This window comes from Bufo gargarizans, chromosome 2, assembly GCF_014858855.1.
Source record: "Bufo gargarizans isolate SCDJY-AF-19 chromosome 2, ASM1485885v1, whole genome shotgun sequence".
Taxonomy (NCBI): domain Eukaryota; kingdom Metazoa; phylum Chordata; class Amphibia; order Anura; family Bufonidae; genus Bufo; species Bufo gargarizans.
In genome coordinates, this window is record NC_058081.1 from 625,280,501 (window position 1) to 625,296,231 (window position 15,731).

Consider the following 15,731-nt stretch of genomic DNA (forward strand, 5'->3'; position numbering starts at 1 on the left):
GAATGCAGGTCTCCTGGAGCTGTCCACTGGAGTGGTGCTGAACTGAGAACGCCTCTGCTTTGTTTGCCCTCAGATGACAACTGTCTGCCTCTGTGAGGAGGGGCTGCCTCTGCCTCCTTCTGCCTCCCTTTGGATTGCTGGAGAAAGCAGGCTTCTTTTGTCCTTTTGGTGCCTCCGTACCTGCAATGCTGCAGAACAAGCTCCCCTTTTCTCTCCTCTCTGCATTATGACAAATCAAGGCAGGCAGCTGTGCTGTTAGCACACCAGAACAGGCAGAGAGACTGAAATAGGCACTAAGGGTCTGAAGAGAACTGCAGCAAGAGAGGGAGAGTGAAGGGGGTGTCACAGCAGAGACCCCCCCATCCCACCTCTTCTACAGACCCCTTTGTACATTAGCTCAGTGCTGGACACTTGCAAGACCTGGACTAAGAACCCTGATTAAATATTAATATCCATACAAGCCTGGATTACAGACAACACAACAATCCTGGGGTCAAACTACAGTCACTGGATGCTGCAGCACCTCTTCAGTCATTAATATTGTATCTATATTATTATCATCCGTGGTATAATGCCTCCTCTGCATTGTTTATTGGTAATTGCTACAATGCAGCAAATTCAGGATGCAATTTGATTGCCCACTTGTGCGCTAGCAGGGCCCTGCGGCTGGCATATACACACAATGCTACAACCTAGCAGTTGTTGATCTGCAATGCTATCTGGGCTTCCCACACACTGCAGGGGTGAGGATTACCCCTCCCCATCTGTGCTGAACTGAACACAAAGAAGTACTGGCTTCTGCTCTCCCTCCGCTCACTTGTTTCCAGCCTCCAACTACTGCCTGCTGTCGGATGTGGTTAGGAAGGAGACTCAGGCTGGAGGAAACCTCTTTTAATTGTGCAACCATGGTGGAAGCCTTCATTTATATCACTCCATAAGAATTATATAAGGGGGGTTACATTCCTCTTCTAATGGGAGCAGATTTTGTGCTATATTTGCCACTCCCAAACAAGTGCTGTGCAGAGAACTGGGTCGTGAGTGCTGCAGCACAGATAAATAATCCAAAGGGGGCGCTGTGCATTGTGTATGCTGCATCCTCTTTGTCCTAGCGCCAAGGGGTCCTAGTGCTATGCCGTAACGTACTATGGTGGAAAAACCTCTTTATCAGGACGGGTAGCCGATAACACACAGCTAATTAAGGCTTCTAGTAGCAAGACCCCCACAGTCTTGCAATATTTTTTTAAGTGCAAGCCACAAAACCTCTTTAAAGGGAGACTAAGGCACTTGTTCACACATTCAGATTATGCTGACCTCAATGAGTCCTATACAGGGGCGGATTGGCCATAGACCTTACAGGGAAATTTCCCGGTCGGCTGATGCCCCAGGGGGCCACCCAAGTCCTCATCTCTGCCGTTGACCTGGTACATAATGAGCTCTCAACAGTAATTAATGCTGTGAGAATCAGGTACTCTTGTACCCGGGCAGGGACCACACATGCCCTCCTAAAGTGAACTGCTGTGGCTCACACCTCACCTCCTAAGCCCCCTTCTCCATAGACAACTGGAGGAGGAGGACAGAAGACGTAGCTTTTGATGGCCACCACAGAGGGACAGCTTTTGGGGCAGTATATTGTGCTACACTGTGTTATTTGGTTCTGCTGAGATGCTATTTTGCCTTATGGTATTGTTGACCCGCCTACTCATGTTGCCCTGCCTTCTGTTAATTTGGACCTGCCTACAACATGAGGCCACTTTATTTTTTTTTCCATGGGCCACTTTAAGTTCCCAGTCCGCCCCTGGCTTTATACCCTGTACAATACATGGATTGGGCCTTCAAGAAGTGGTGTTAGATTATTAGTCATGTACTGTTAACCATGAGGACATCAGTTATTGGGGAGAAGGTGGATAAGCAGCACCAGAAGTTCTTTCTTGGGAGGAGAAACAAAAGGATTAGTCAAGTTAAACCCAACCTGCTAGTTGCTTCAGTAGGTGTTGGGGTAACATCAGGGACCACCACTGACAGCTGGCATGCTCATAAACTCTAATGTCTATGGCCAGCTTTAGTTTCTGTCGAAAAATAAAAAGAAGTAATCGCCCAAATTGAAGCACAGACCCCTCTCTGAGTACATTGAAAGATCACATACACTATATATTGTGTTTGAGGGCTCAGTCTAGTGGGTATAATTAGTTCCTTATGTAGCCATCTATTTATACTGCTTTCATAGAGTGACACATGGACACAGGACCAACTGAAAACCGACGGGCAACTCGCGCCTATAATCATCTGGAAACTATGTAAGTGATAGTGACGCAGGAATCGTGAACGGCTCACAAGAATTTGGAGCTCAGGTATATTTAGAACACTGGACTGATAATAGTAATGCAGGCGTCAGGGATAGCAGACTTATCTGGTTGCTTTGGCTCAATGAAATGCATTTGACTTTTAAAGTGTAACTCCACTTTCAAGTGAAAAACTGAGAATTTATTACAAAATATTGATGACAATTTTAGGACTTAAAGCAAAATAAACATGGTGGACATTAATATGCAGCATTTTATCTTGCCTCTGATGCACGCACGGCTACCTGGGTTGATACAATGGGCCAGATTTACTATTGAAAATGCAAGTGTAAGCTTTGCTTGCCATTTACCAAATGTTTTACACACTTTTACATACATTTTGCGCCTCGTCTGACAAAGGAACATGGCTTCAATGAAAAGGGTCGTGGCCTAAATAGGCCTCCGTGCACCAAAATGGGCCAAAATTTTGGCACCTTTTTGGAGTAAAACGAAACATACACTAGACAGTTTTTTTGGGTGCAGGGACACTTTTTTTTGGCGCATGGACCAAATTTTAGGCACACGGATAAAGTTCTGTCTGGAAGTGAAGCGCTGCGAGCGAGGAACTCTGATTGGGGGGTCTGACATTGAGGGCAGATCTAAGGTCTGAAATAAAGTGCTGATATAAGGTTTGATGGGGGTCTGACATTGAGGGATGATCTGAGGTGTGATGTGGGTCTGACATTGAGGGCTGATGGTGTTCTATCATTGAGGACTGAACTGAGGTCTGATGGGGTCTGATATGGAGGGCTGATCTAAGGTCTGATATGGAGGTCTGATGTGGTGACCTGATATGGGGGTCTGATCTGATGTCCTGACCAGTGATGGCCAGTTCGCAGTGTTCGCCGACGAACACATGCGATCTGCCATCTTTATTCCCAAGTCCGGCAATATGTTTCAGAGCGGCTTGCTGCGCAGGCACAGGTAAGGACTTACCTCTGCATTGCCGGGCTTGGGAATAAAGATGGCAGATCGCATGTGTTCGTCGGCGAACACTGCGAACTGGTCATCACTGGTCCTGATATTTATGAGGGTCTGATTTGAGGATCTGATATCAGTCTGATAAAAAATATTTTTTACTCCTCTAAAACTCGGGGTGCGTCTTATCATTAGGTGCGTCTTCTAAAGCGTCTTCTACAGTATATGTTTGTGGTACATTAGAAAGGAGATGACAATGATATATCAAGGGGAAAAAAACAGAACTGGATCGCACATCCAGAATGCTATGCTTAGATCTAATTAAATTCGCTTCTCGGCGCAATATAAAGGTGTACAGCCCCTTATACTACATGCTGTACAAGAGGCATTAGTGTACATTTTGATCAAAAGGCATAAGCCCACTCACCACGCCAAGGTTGCCTCTTTGAGTGGGACCTACTCTGACAAAAAGGCGCAGCACAATGCGGTGACAAAGCGGCACTGCCCTAGTAGGTGGCAGACAGCATGCAGTATAGGGGGCTGTATACTTTAATATTGCGCTGAGAAGCAAGTTTAATTAGATCTAATTAGATCAAATTTTACAAAAGTCTGCATATAAGTGGTAATTGACCTGCAGTTCCTGATAGCAATGGACATGTTGTGTTAGACAACTGTTCACATGGTGTAGAACTGCGTGGTGGCCTTTTTTTTTCTGTTGCTCTGTGCTGGTGGGTTGGTGGGACCCAGGGCCATGGGTGGCATTGTCAGCTGGTTGCTGTTTGACTACTGGGTCCTGCCGCCTACTAGAGCAGTGCCGCTTTGTCACTGCATTATGCTGTGCCTTTTTGTTAGAGTAGGTCCCACTCAGAGGCAACCTTGGCGTGGTGAGTGGGCTTCTGCCTTTTGATCAAAATGTACACTAATGCCTCTGGTACAGCATGTAGTATAGGGGCTGTACACCTTTATATTGCACTGAGAAGCGAGTTTAATTAGAGCTAAGCATAGCATTGTGGATGTGCGATCCAGTTCTGTTTTTCTCACCTTGATATATGCGAGATGACAATGATATTTGATGGATCTTCCTAAGCAGATCAGTGTATCTCTGACCAGCCCAAAATGTCATGTTTCTAAGTGTCACAGACTGTTTGGTGGAATATCTCCTTATGATTTTCTATCTGCATTTTCATCAGTGAAAAACATTAATGTGAATGAGGCCTAGGGCAAGGAAATGGTTAACTTTTAAGCTGGAAAGTTTAATTAGTTTACTCTGGTCAACCGTGGCTACATAACTCCTGTATCTTATCTTCATAGCATATGTTAGGTATTAAATATAGCCTTTCCTCACTCTCACCTTTTGGTCTATACAGCTCAGTGTAAGGATCTTCTGAAAAGCATTGAAAATATTATGAAGCCAGGACCTAGTGCAAAATCTGTAAGCGGGCTCCACCTACCATGTATATGTAATACTGGTGTCTTTTTATGGGTCCTTTAGGCATCAGGGCCTGGTGTAAGTGCCTCCTTGGAACCCTCTGATAGCTACACCTCTAATTACTAGGAGATATTTAACTTGGAAATGGTTTCCTTCCAGGGGCTGAGAAGCTCTGATTGCACTGATATGATTTTTGTTATTTAGCAGGACATGATGGACACATTTGGTTCAATAGATCATCGCAAGGAATGGATGTGGGTCAATAATGGAAAATTTAAAATATTTTTTTGTGATCTTTTGTGGTAGATAGTACAGTCGTGGCCAAAGGTTTTGAGAATTACATAAATATTGGAAATTGGAAAAGTTGCTGCTTAAGTTTTTATAATAGCAGTTTGCATATACTCCAGAATGTTATGAAGAGTGATCAGATGAATTGCATAGTCCTTCTTTGCCATGAAAATTAACTTAATCCCCAAAAAAACTTTCCACTGCATTTCATTGCTGCCATTAAAGGACCTGCTGAGATCATTTCAGTAATCGTCTTGTTAACTCAGGTGAGAATGTTGACGAGCACAAGGCTGGAGATCATTATGTCAGGCTGATTAGGTTAAAATGGCAGACTTGACCTGTTAAAAGGAGGGTGATGCTTGAAATCATTGTTCTTCCATTGTTAACCATGATGACCTGCAAAGAAACGCGTGCAGCCATCATTGCGTTGCATAAAAATGGCTTCACAGGCAAGGATATTGTGGCTACTAAGATTGCACCTCAATCAACAATTTATAGGATCATCAAGAACTTCAAGGAAAGAGGTTCAATTCTTGTTAAGAAGGCTTCAGGGCGTCCAAGAAAGTCCAGCAAGCGCCAGGATCGTCTCCTAAAGAGGATTTAGCTGCGGGATCGGAGTGCCACCAGTGCAGAGCTTGTTCAGGAATGGCAGCAGGCAGGTGTGAGCGCATCTGCACGCACAGTGAGGTGAAGACTTTTGGAAGATGGCCTGGTGTCAAGAAGGGCAGCAAAGAAGCCACTTCTCTCCAAAAAAAACATCAGGGACAGATTGATCTTCTGCTGAAAATATGGTGAATGGACTGCTGAGGACTGGGGCAAAGTCATATTCTCCGATGAAGCCTCTTTCCGATTGTTTGGGGCATCAGGAAAAAGGCTTGTCCGGAGAAGAAAAGGTGAGCGCTACCATCAGTCCTGTGTCATGCCAACAGTAAAGCATCCCGAGACCATTTATGTGTGGGGTTGCTTCTATTCCAAGGGAGTGGGCTCACTCACAATTTTGCCCAAAAACACAGCCATGAATAAAGAATGGTACCAAAACACCCTCCAACAGCAACTTCTTCCAACTATCCAACAACAGTTTGGTAAAGAACAATGCATTTTCCAGCACGTGCCATAAGGCAAAAGTGATAACTAAGTGGCTCAGGGACCAAAACATTGAAATTTTGGGTCCATGGCCTGGAAACTCCCCAGATCTTAATCCCATTGAGAACTTGTGGTCAATCCTCAAGAGGCGGGTGGACAAACAAAAACCCACTAATTCTGACAAACTCCAAGAAGTGATTATGAAAGAATGGGTTGCTATCAGGAATTGGCCCAGAAGTTGATTGAGAGCATGCCCAGTCGAATTGCAGAGGCCCTGAAAAAGAAGGGCCAACACTACAAATACTGACTCTTTGCATAAATGTCATGTAATTGTCGATAAAAGTCTTTGAAACGTATGAAGTGCGTGTAATTATATTTCACTACATCACAGAAACAACTGAAATAAAGATCTAAAAGCAGTTTTGCAGCAAACTTTGTGAAAACTAATATTTGTGTCATTCTCAAAACTTTTGGCCACGACTGTACTTTACAGTAATGTTTAAAGGGGTTCTCTGGGTTACAGATATTTATTGCCTATCCTCAGGATAGGTCCAAATATCAGATGGGTGAGGGACTGACATCCAGCCCCCACCGATCAGATGTTCTGGACTGTTAAAGCTATGGTATGTGGTGCACAAAGCTGGAGGAAGACAGCTCCGTCCGATGTGTGATGCCTATGCTGAGCGACTGCACGGCAGTAAATGGGAGCTGAGCTTCAGAATGCCGGTGCTGGAAACTACACAGTTTACGGAGCCTTCTGCTTCTGCTCCATACACTGAGTTCCATGTGTCAGACCCCCAGCATTCTGATAACGATGACCTATCCTGAGGATAGGCCGTTAATATCTATAGTCAGGAAAACACGGTTTTTAGCATGTGGTAGTAGGACAGAAAATATGTTTAGGACATTTCCTCCTATACACACATATCAGGCACTGGAAAAGGGAGAAATAATCACATTAGACCTGGTCTAGTTATACCCAGTGCACAGCAGGGCTGGAATTTCCTATAGGCACAGGGTGTCTGTCTGCTCTACTGGGAATCTAATACCAGCTGCCAACCTTATCATTTTTACTAGCATACCATGGAGGAAGACCAACTGGTCCTTGAAGAAAGCAGGCCCAGCCCTGGCAGGTCTTCAATACCCCAGAACAGGGTACTTGCAAACTCTTCTCTGTTATTTTAATGTTATTTAATATGTTAGTACACTGATTAGCACCGTATGGATTAGTTGGGGTTAAAAATACTGACTCTGCCCCTGTAGAAAATTAGGCGTGGGATTTAGATCCACCCCTAGTTCAGTCACTAGTGTTTTAGCTGAAGAAGCGTGAGGAAGCTACCGTACATGTGCTTACTCCAGGGCCTTAACTCCTGAGAACCACTATCTCTGAGAAATTTATAGAGAGAAAACCATCTCTACCTCACAGAACTCCAGAAAATAGAGAGAAAAGAAAGAACTAGGTCCAGAATCTGCATGGCTGAGCATTGGAGTCAGTCAGTAAGGTATTTGCGGTTTGAGGCTGATGGAGACTTTCCTAGAGTTGAAGGGACATTGTTAAAACACCTTTCACACCTGGACATGATCTGGTCCACCTGTATCACTCAACTGGGAATTATGGCAGCTATACAAGAATGATATTGCCAGCTTTAGATTCTACAAAGACTTTGAAGAGATAGAGGGAAGGATTACTACAGTCCCCATCCTGTCCTATATCCATACATTGCTATCTGGGAAGATTTGCACTGTAAATTCTTTGCAACTGTGTTTGATACCGTTGGATGTAGTACAACTCCCATGCTGCACTTTAGCAGAGACTGATTTCTACATCTGACCTGGTTACTGACTCCAACACAATTCACCAGCCACAGCACCTACATCTCTTGCCTTGCCACCACACGAAACCCACAACACCAAGGGCATCTCAGCTACCATCAGACAGGAGCCCCATCATCAAGGTGTGCCCTGAGGGAAGAAATTACTACCCCTAGCATCGGAGTGAGGATTGCCACTGTGAATTATTATTACAGCCAGAGCCACTACCACTCCCATCGTCTGCTTCTCTACTTGTGGCAGGTCCCGGTCCCAATGCTACAGTACCTGTGAAGAATTTCTCTCTCCAGAAGAACTGCATTGTGAAGAAATAAGGGGGATGTGAATTTGGCCAATGGTCATGGATGGGGAGGCATATACATGTATATCTGTCTAGAGTGGCAAAACCTTAATGGGAGTCCATTTTCACTGTTGCTATGGGGCACCCTCTCTGTTAATATATGCCACTTACATATTTCTGGTGCAATACCAATGGTCCTAAGTGCATGATCTCATCCTACAACTCCTATTATATGCCTATATTGTAATGTTCTATGATGATAATTATGATATTAAAAGTCACCTCACTGATTCTCATCTGGCACAGACAACCCAGAAGCTTAAAGATGGATGTAACTATATGATAAATTCCATCAGTAATGATGTGCCAATGTTCTGAATGCCAAGGGGATTCTCCTTCCATTAGGTTCCACACACCAGATATAAAATGCATAAAGTGCCACTGAATATGTATGCTACTAAGAATAGCCAATCAATATATGTACGCCTCTCTCTGCACTGGCTTATTTAAACATGTCCAGTGCCCTATAAATTATCTGCAGTTAGTGTAGACATTACATATTTTACCATGCGGAGCACACAGCGCCATGAGAGCATCTCGGCGGCATCATGGGTAACCTTGGAAAGATACGTGACACTTTCCTCATACAGATACTGCACTTCATTAACCACTTCACATCCAGGCCATTTCCCCCTTCCTGACAGAGCCTAATTTTGCAAATGAGTCACGTTATGTGGTAATAACTTTGGAACGCTTTTACTTATCCAAGCCATTCTGAGATTGTTTTCTCTGAACACATTGTACTTCATGACAGTGGTAAACTTGAGTCGATATACAGTACAGACAAAAAGTTTGGACACACCTTCTCATTCTAAGAGTTTTCTTTATTTTCATGACTATGAAAATTGTAGATTCACACTGAAGGCATCAAAACTATGAATTAACACATGTGGAATTATATACATAACAAAAAAGTGTGAAACAACTGAAAATATGTCATATTCTAGGTTCTTCAAAGTAGCCACCTTTTGCTTTGATTACTGCTTTGCACACTCTTGGTATTCTTTTGATGAGCTTCAAGAGGTAGTCACCTGAAATGGTCTTCCAACAGTCTTGAAGGAGTTCCCAGAAGTGCTTAGCACTTGTTGGCCCTTTTGCCTTCACTCTGCGGTCCAGCTCACCCCAAACCATCTCGATTGGGTTCAGGTCCGGTAACTGTGGAGGCCAGGTCATCTGGCGCAGCACCCCATCACTCTCCTTCATGGTCAAATAGCCCTTACACAGCCTGGAGGTGTGTTTGGGGTCATTGTCCTGTTGAAAAATAAATGATGGTCCAACTAAACGCAAACCGGATGGAATAGCATGCCGCTGCAAGATGCTGTGGTAGCCATGTTGGTTCAGTATGCCTTCAGTTTTGAATAAATCCCCAACAGTGTCACCAGCAAAGCACTCCCACACCATCACACCTCCTCCTCCATGCTTCACGGTGGGAACCAGGCATGTAGAGTCCATCCGTTCACCTTTTCTGAGTCGCACAAAGACACGGTAGTTGGAACCAAAGATCTCAAATTTGGACTCATCAGACCAAAGCACAGATTTCCACTGGTCTAATGTCCGATCCTTGTGTTCTTTAGTCCAAACAAGTCTCTTCTGCTTGTTGCCTGTCCTTAGCAGTGGTTTCCTAGCAAATATTCTACCATGAAGGCCTGATTCACACAGTCTCCTCTTAACAGTTGTTCTAGAGATGTGTCTGCTGCTAGAACTCTGTGTGGCATTGACCTAGTCTCTAATCTGAGCTGCTGTTAACCTGTGATTTCTGAGGCTGGTGACTCGGATGAACTTATCCTCCGCAGCAGAGGTGACTCTTGGTCTTCCTTTCCTGGGGCGGTCCGCATGTGAGTCAGTTTCTTTGTAGCGCTTGATGGTTTTTGTGACTGCACTTGGGGACACTTTCAAAGTTTTCCCAATTTTTCAGACTGACTGACCTTCATTTCTTAAAGTAATGATGGCCACTAGTTTTTCTTTACTCAGCTGCTTTTTTCTTGCCATAATACAAATTCTAACAGTCTATTCAGTAGGACTATCAGCTGTGTATCCACCTGACTTCTCCACAACGCAACTGATGGTCCCAACCCCATTTATAAGGCAAGAAATCCCACTTATTAAACCAGACAGGGCACACCTGTGAAGTGAAAACCATTTCAGGTGACCACCTCTTGAAGCTCATCAAGAGAATGCCAAGAGTGTGCAAAGCAGTAATCAAAGCAAAAGGTGGCTACTTTGAAGAACCTAGAATATGACATATTTTCAGTTGTTTCACACTTTTTTGTTATGTATATAATTCCACATGTGTTAATTCATAGTTTTGATGCCTTCAGTGTAAATCTACAATTTTCATAGTCATGAAAATAAAGAAAACTCTTTGAATGAGAAGGTGTGTCAAAACTTTTGGTCTGTACTGTATTTCACCTTTATTTATAAAATAATCCCAAATTTACCAAAAATTTTGAAAAATGCGCAATTTTCAACATTTCAATTTCTCTGCTTTTAAAACAGAAAGTGATAACTCATAAAATATTTATGACTTAACATTCCCTATAAGTCTACTTTATGTTTGCATCATTTTGGAAATGTCATTTTATTTTTTTAGGACGTTAGAAGGCTTAGAATTTTAGAATCAATCCTTAAAAATTTTCGAAAACCCACTTTTTAAAGACCAGTTTAGGTCTAAAGTCACTTTGTGGGGCTTACATAGTGGAAACCCCCCATAAATGACCCTATTGTAAAAACAACACCCCTCAAGTTACTCAATACTTATTTTACAAACTTTGTTAACCCTTTAGGTGTTCCACAAGAAAAAAAAGGAAAATGGAGATGACATTTTTAAATTTCACTTTTTTGGTAGATTTTCCATTTTAATCCATTTTTTTCTTTAATACATCGAGGGTTAAGAGCCAAACAAAACTCTATATTTATTACCCTGATTCTCCGGTTTACAGAAGCACCCCACATATGTTCGTAAATTGATGGAAGGGCACAGAAGAAAAGAGCTCTGTATGGTTTTTGGAAGGCAGAATTACCTGAACTGGTTTTTAGATGCCATGTCCCATTTGAAGCCCCCTGATGCACCCTTACGGTAGAAACTCCCAAAAAGTGACCCTATTTTGGAAACTAGGGGATAAGGTGACAGTTTTATTGGTACTATTTTGGGGCACATATAATTTAAAATGTTTTACAACATTCATCTGACAGGGTAGATCATGTGCTATTTTTATAGACCAAGTAGTTACGGACACAATGATATCAAATATGTCTACTTTCTTTGTTTGTTTGGGTTTTACATAATAAAGCAGTTTTGAAAAAAATAATATGTTTTTGTGTCTCCATTTTCTGAACGCCATATTTTTTTGATTTTTCTGCCGATTGTCTTGTGCAGGGAATCCTGCAGGAAGAATTGACATTTTTATTGGTACAATTTTTGGGTACATATGATTTTTTGATCATTCATTATTTCATTTTATGGGGCAAGGTGACCAGAAAATTGGTTGTTTTAGCACAGTTTTTATTTATTTATTTTTACAGCGTTCACCTGAGGGGTTAGGTCATGTGACATTTTTATAGAGCAGATCGTTACAGACATGGCAATATTTAATATGTATACTTTTTCTTATTTATTTAAGTTTTACAGAATAATAGCATTTTTTAAACAAAATAAAATGATGTTTTAGTGTCTCCATAGTCTGAGAGCCATAGCTTTTTTATTTTTCGACCAATTGTCTTAGTTAGAATCTCATTGTTTGTAGGATAAGGAAACTATTTGATTGCTACTATTTTGGGGGGCATCCGCCTTTTTGATCGCTTGGAGTTGCACTTTATGTGGTGTTCACCTGAGGGGTTATGTCATGTGAAATTTTTTAGAGCTAGTTGTTACGGATGTGGCGATACCTAATATGTATACTTTTTTGTTTATTTCACTTTAACACAATAGCATTTTTAAACAAAAAAATTATGCTTTAATGTCTCAATGTTCTGAGAACTATGGTTTATTTTTTGAGCGATTTTCTCATGTAGGGGCTCATTTTTTGCAGGATTTTTTTTAATTACTTAATTAGGGAATATTATTATTTTTTTTACTTGTGAAACCTTTTTTTTTAATTATTTTTTTCTAAACACTTTATTGCTTTATTTAAAATTTGTATTTTATTTTACACTTTGTGTCCCCCATAAGGTCATACAAGACCTCTGGGAGACATTTACCTTCACTTTATTTTTTTTTTCACCATTGATTTCTCCTATAGCTGAGGCTGACATAGTAGCCAAAGTTACAGGGGAAATACAGCCCCCAGAGAGGCTGTACAGCAGAATACAACGCTGTACAGCCTCAGTGCAGGGCTGATGTGAAAGACCGGACAGCTCCTGCACTCTCCCGGCCCCGGCGGTCACATGACCACCGGGACACTGATCTGTATGCACAGCCCTCGCTGAGTGCTGTGTATGCAGCAATTTAGAAGGTAGGGACACTTGGGAATTGTCCCTGCCTACTCTCTAGGTTGCCCTGCTGTCACTGACAGCGGGCCCCACGCTCGACAGCTGCACAATTAGTGTGCAGCTGACATCTCTGAATGGACGTTCCAAAATGTCCATTCAGAGATAAACATCCACCCATAGGACGTTTATATCCTATGGGCGGATGTGAAGTGGTTAAAGAGTTTTACCCTCTACGATCTATACATCTTAATATGTACCTAATATATCTAATGCTGGGAAAGCTGGCTGACGAGCAATATGGGCGCCATTACTGTACATCTCCCATATGTTGTCATTTAGCTTTCTGACTCCACAGCCCGAAAGAGCAGACATTGCTAGCTCATGATTGATCCACAAAATGGTCATTAATAGTATACCATGTAAGCAAATCATTTCTGGGGTTCGAAATTGAAGACCCATCCTAACGACAGGTCATCAATATCAGATCGGTGGAGGTCCGACTCCCAGCATCCCCACAGATCAGTTGTTTGCTGCGGCCTACTTTCACACTATTGTTAAAATCTTCTGGCAGGCTGTATCGGCGAGTTAATCCTATCCGGCCCCATTGACTATAATGGGATCTGGCCTATTTCCGGCATTAGTGCCGGGATTTGGCCAAACAAAACCAGCAGCATTATAGTGAATGAGCTCCGGTGGTGCAGGTGCTATCTCGCTATGCCAGATATGATGAAAGGGTTTCTGTCACCAGAAAAATCGTTATGTAGCTGGCTAACATTAGCGATGTGCTAATGTCAGCAGAACATAACTGTATGACTTATATCTCTCTGCCTGCCGCCGTTCGCGCTAAATAATGACTTTTATAATACGCAAATGAGCCTCTAGATGCTAGTGGGGCGTTGCTGCAGCACCTAGAGGCTCCGTCCTCTCACCGTTTGTCACGCCCTTGTAAAGGTGATTGACATCCTCGGTCTCCTCTATGCCCCGCAAATTCCACGCCTGCGCCGTCCATTTTAGTATTAGGCGCAGGCGCAGTGAGTGAAGGACAGCGGCAGCACATCGCTAATGTCAGCCAGCTACATAACGATTTTTCTGATGACAGATACCCTTTAACTGCAGCAGGCTGTTCCTCTGGTGAAACTAGCCTTAGCCAATGACGTCAAGAATGGGGCTGAGCTATAACTAGTAAGCAGCACCATGGCCTCCTTAAGCTGTCGATCGGCAGGCGAGCAGCACCATGGCCTCCTTAAACCGTTGATCGGCGGGCATCCTGGCAGTCCGCCGGTCTGATACTTATTACCGATCCTGAGGATAGGTCATCAATATCAGAATCTTATAAAAACTCTTTAATTTTGCTTGTTTTACATTTTACAAAAAAAAAATCTACAAAAAATGTATAGGTTTGTAGACAATTTGGGGCACATTTATTAAGACCGGCGTTTTACACACTGGTCTTAATATCCTCTATATCTGGCGGTGGATCTGCCGGAGTTATGAAGGGACGCAGGCCTGTACATAACTTTGGCGCATCCAACGCCAGTTCTAGATGTAAGACAGCTTCCTAGCTGTCTTACATTTAGACCATTTTCTATGCCTAAACCAGGTGTAGAAAATGGTAAATGAGACTGAACTTCCGGCCTGTCCCCTTCCCCACCCACGCCACTTCCACTTTTTTAGACTTGGCGTGAGTGAAGAGAAGTTGCAGATTTTGCGCCTAATATAGGCGTATTTCAGCATCATAAATGACTTTCTTTCTGTTTCTTGGATATTTTTGGGTTCAGATATTGATGACCGATCCTTATACCTGGCACCCCCGCCGATTAGCTGTTTGAAGGAGCCACAGTGCTTGTGCAAGACTGCATCATTTTCATTATCTAGGGGGTTAGGTAATTACAACTTTTTGTCCCGCTCACTTGAATGAGAGAGGAAACTGTACTTACCCAGCACCGACACTACAATGTTTTTAGAATCATGAAAATTGAATACTCCATTAGGCAAAAAAGATAGATTTTTTTTCTGCTCTGTTTTAGAAGCACAGGAACAAAAATAATGGAGAAGCTAGATAACTGAGAAGAATGGTGCTGGATAGATCCCACTGACTATTATGGGTTCCATCGGGTTTCCGTTCAGGAGTACAGCATACTGCACTATTGTGTCCCGTCTATTTGATGAAATCTTGATGGATTTTCCAAACGGAGCCTCCAATGCAGATGTGACCTCAAATTTCTGCTGGTTGCCCTTGGAAACAGACAACGCTGAATCTCCACCACTTGTCAGACATGTGTAATCTGACATTATACAGGGCAATGTTCGAAATACATTACAATATATCACTACATTTAATGATACTCTGCCTGACATGGTAATGGATCACAGTAACTTGTCAAACCCTTGTGATACAATCCCCAGGCCATATTTATTGATCGCTGTCTCCAAGTTACTCTATGAGACACAGTTACTACTGACTTCAGAGATGGAAATCATTAAGCCATTGTCACACACCAGTCCATCTGTCACGGAAAGGGATTAACATGTACAAGTTAAGCGCTTAAGCAATTTTCTACTAGTGATGCCAAAGGGAATTGGGATTAATTTTAAAAATAACTTTTATACATATTTGACAAGATCCTCTGCCAGTTGGTTGCGACGTGCTAATGCGCTTTTTTTAAAGGCGATTTTAATAAAGATAGCTAAAAGGCTCCTGAGTCCCATAACAAAATCTGTACCAACCCCCACCTCAGATGTGTCTTTTCGGGGGTTCATATGTTGCAGAGAGGTTTTTCGGGACCATCAAATTCCAAGACCGAATGCAACTACTACTTCTGTACCCAATACAATCATGGCACTGAAGTGAGGAGGGAGAGAGGTTAATACATGGGTCTTACAACCTGTTCACCATGCAGTACTTCAGATATGTTGACACCACTACTCATAAACATAGACCACCATGGTCACTAGTACTTCTACTAAATTTACTGAATTTGAAGGAGTATGGTTTATTGCCATCTTTAGTCAACAAGGTGTAATGACCGGCGTCACGCAAAGGGAGGGAAAAGGGAAGTCCCTGCCCAAGGGAGAG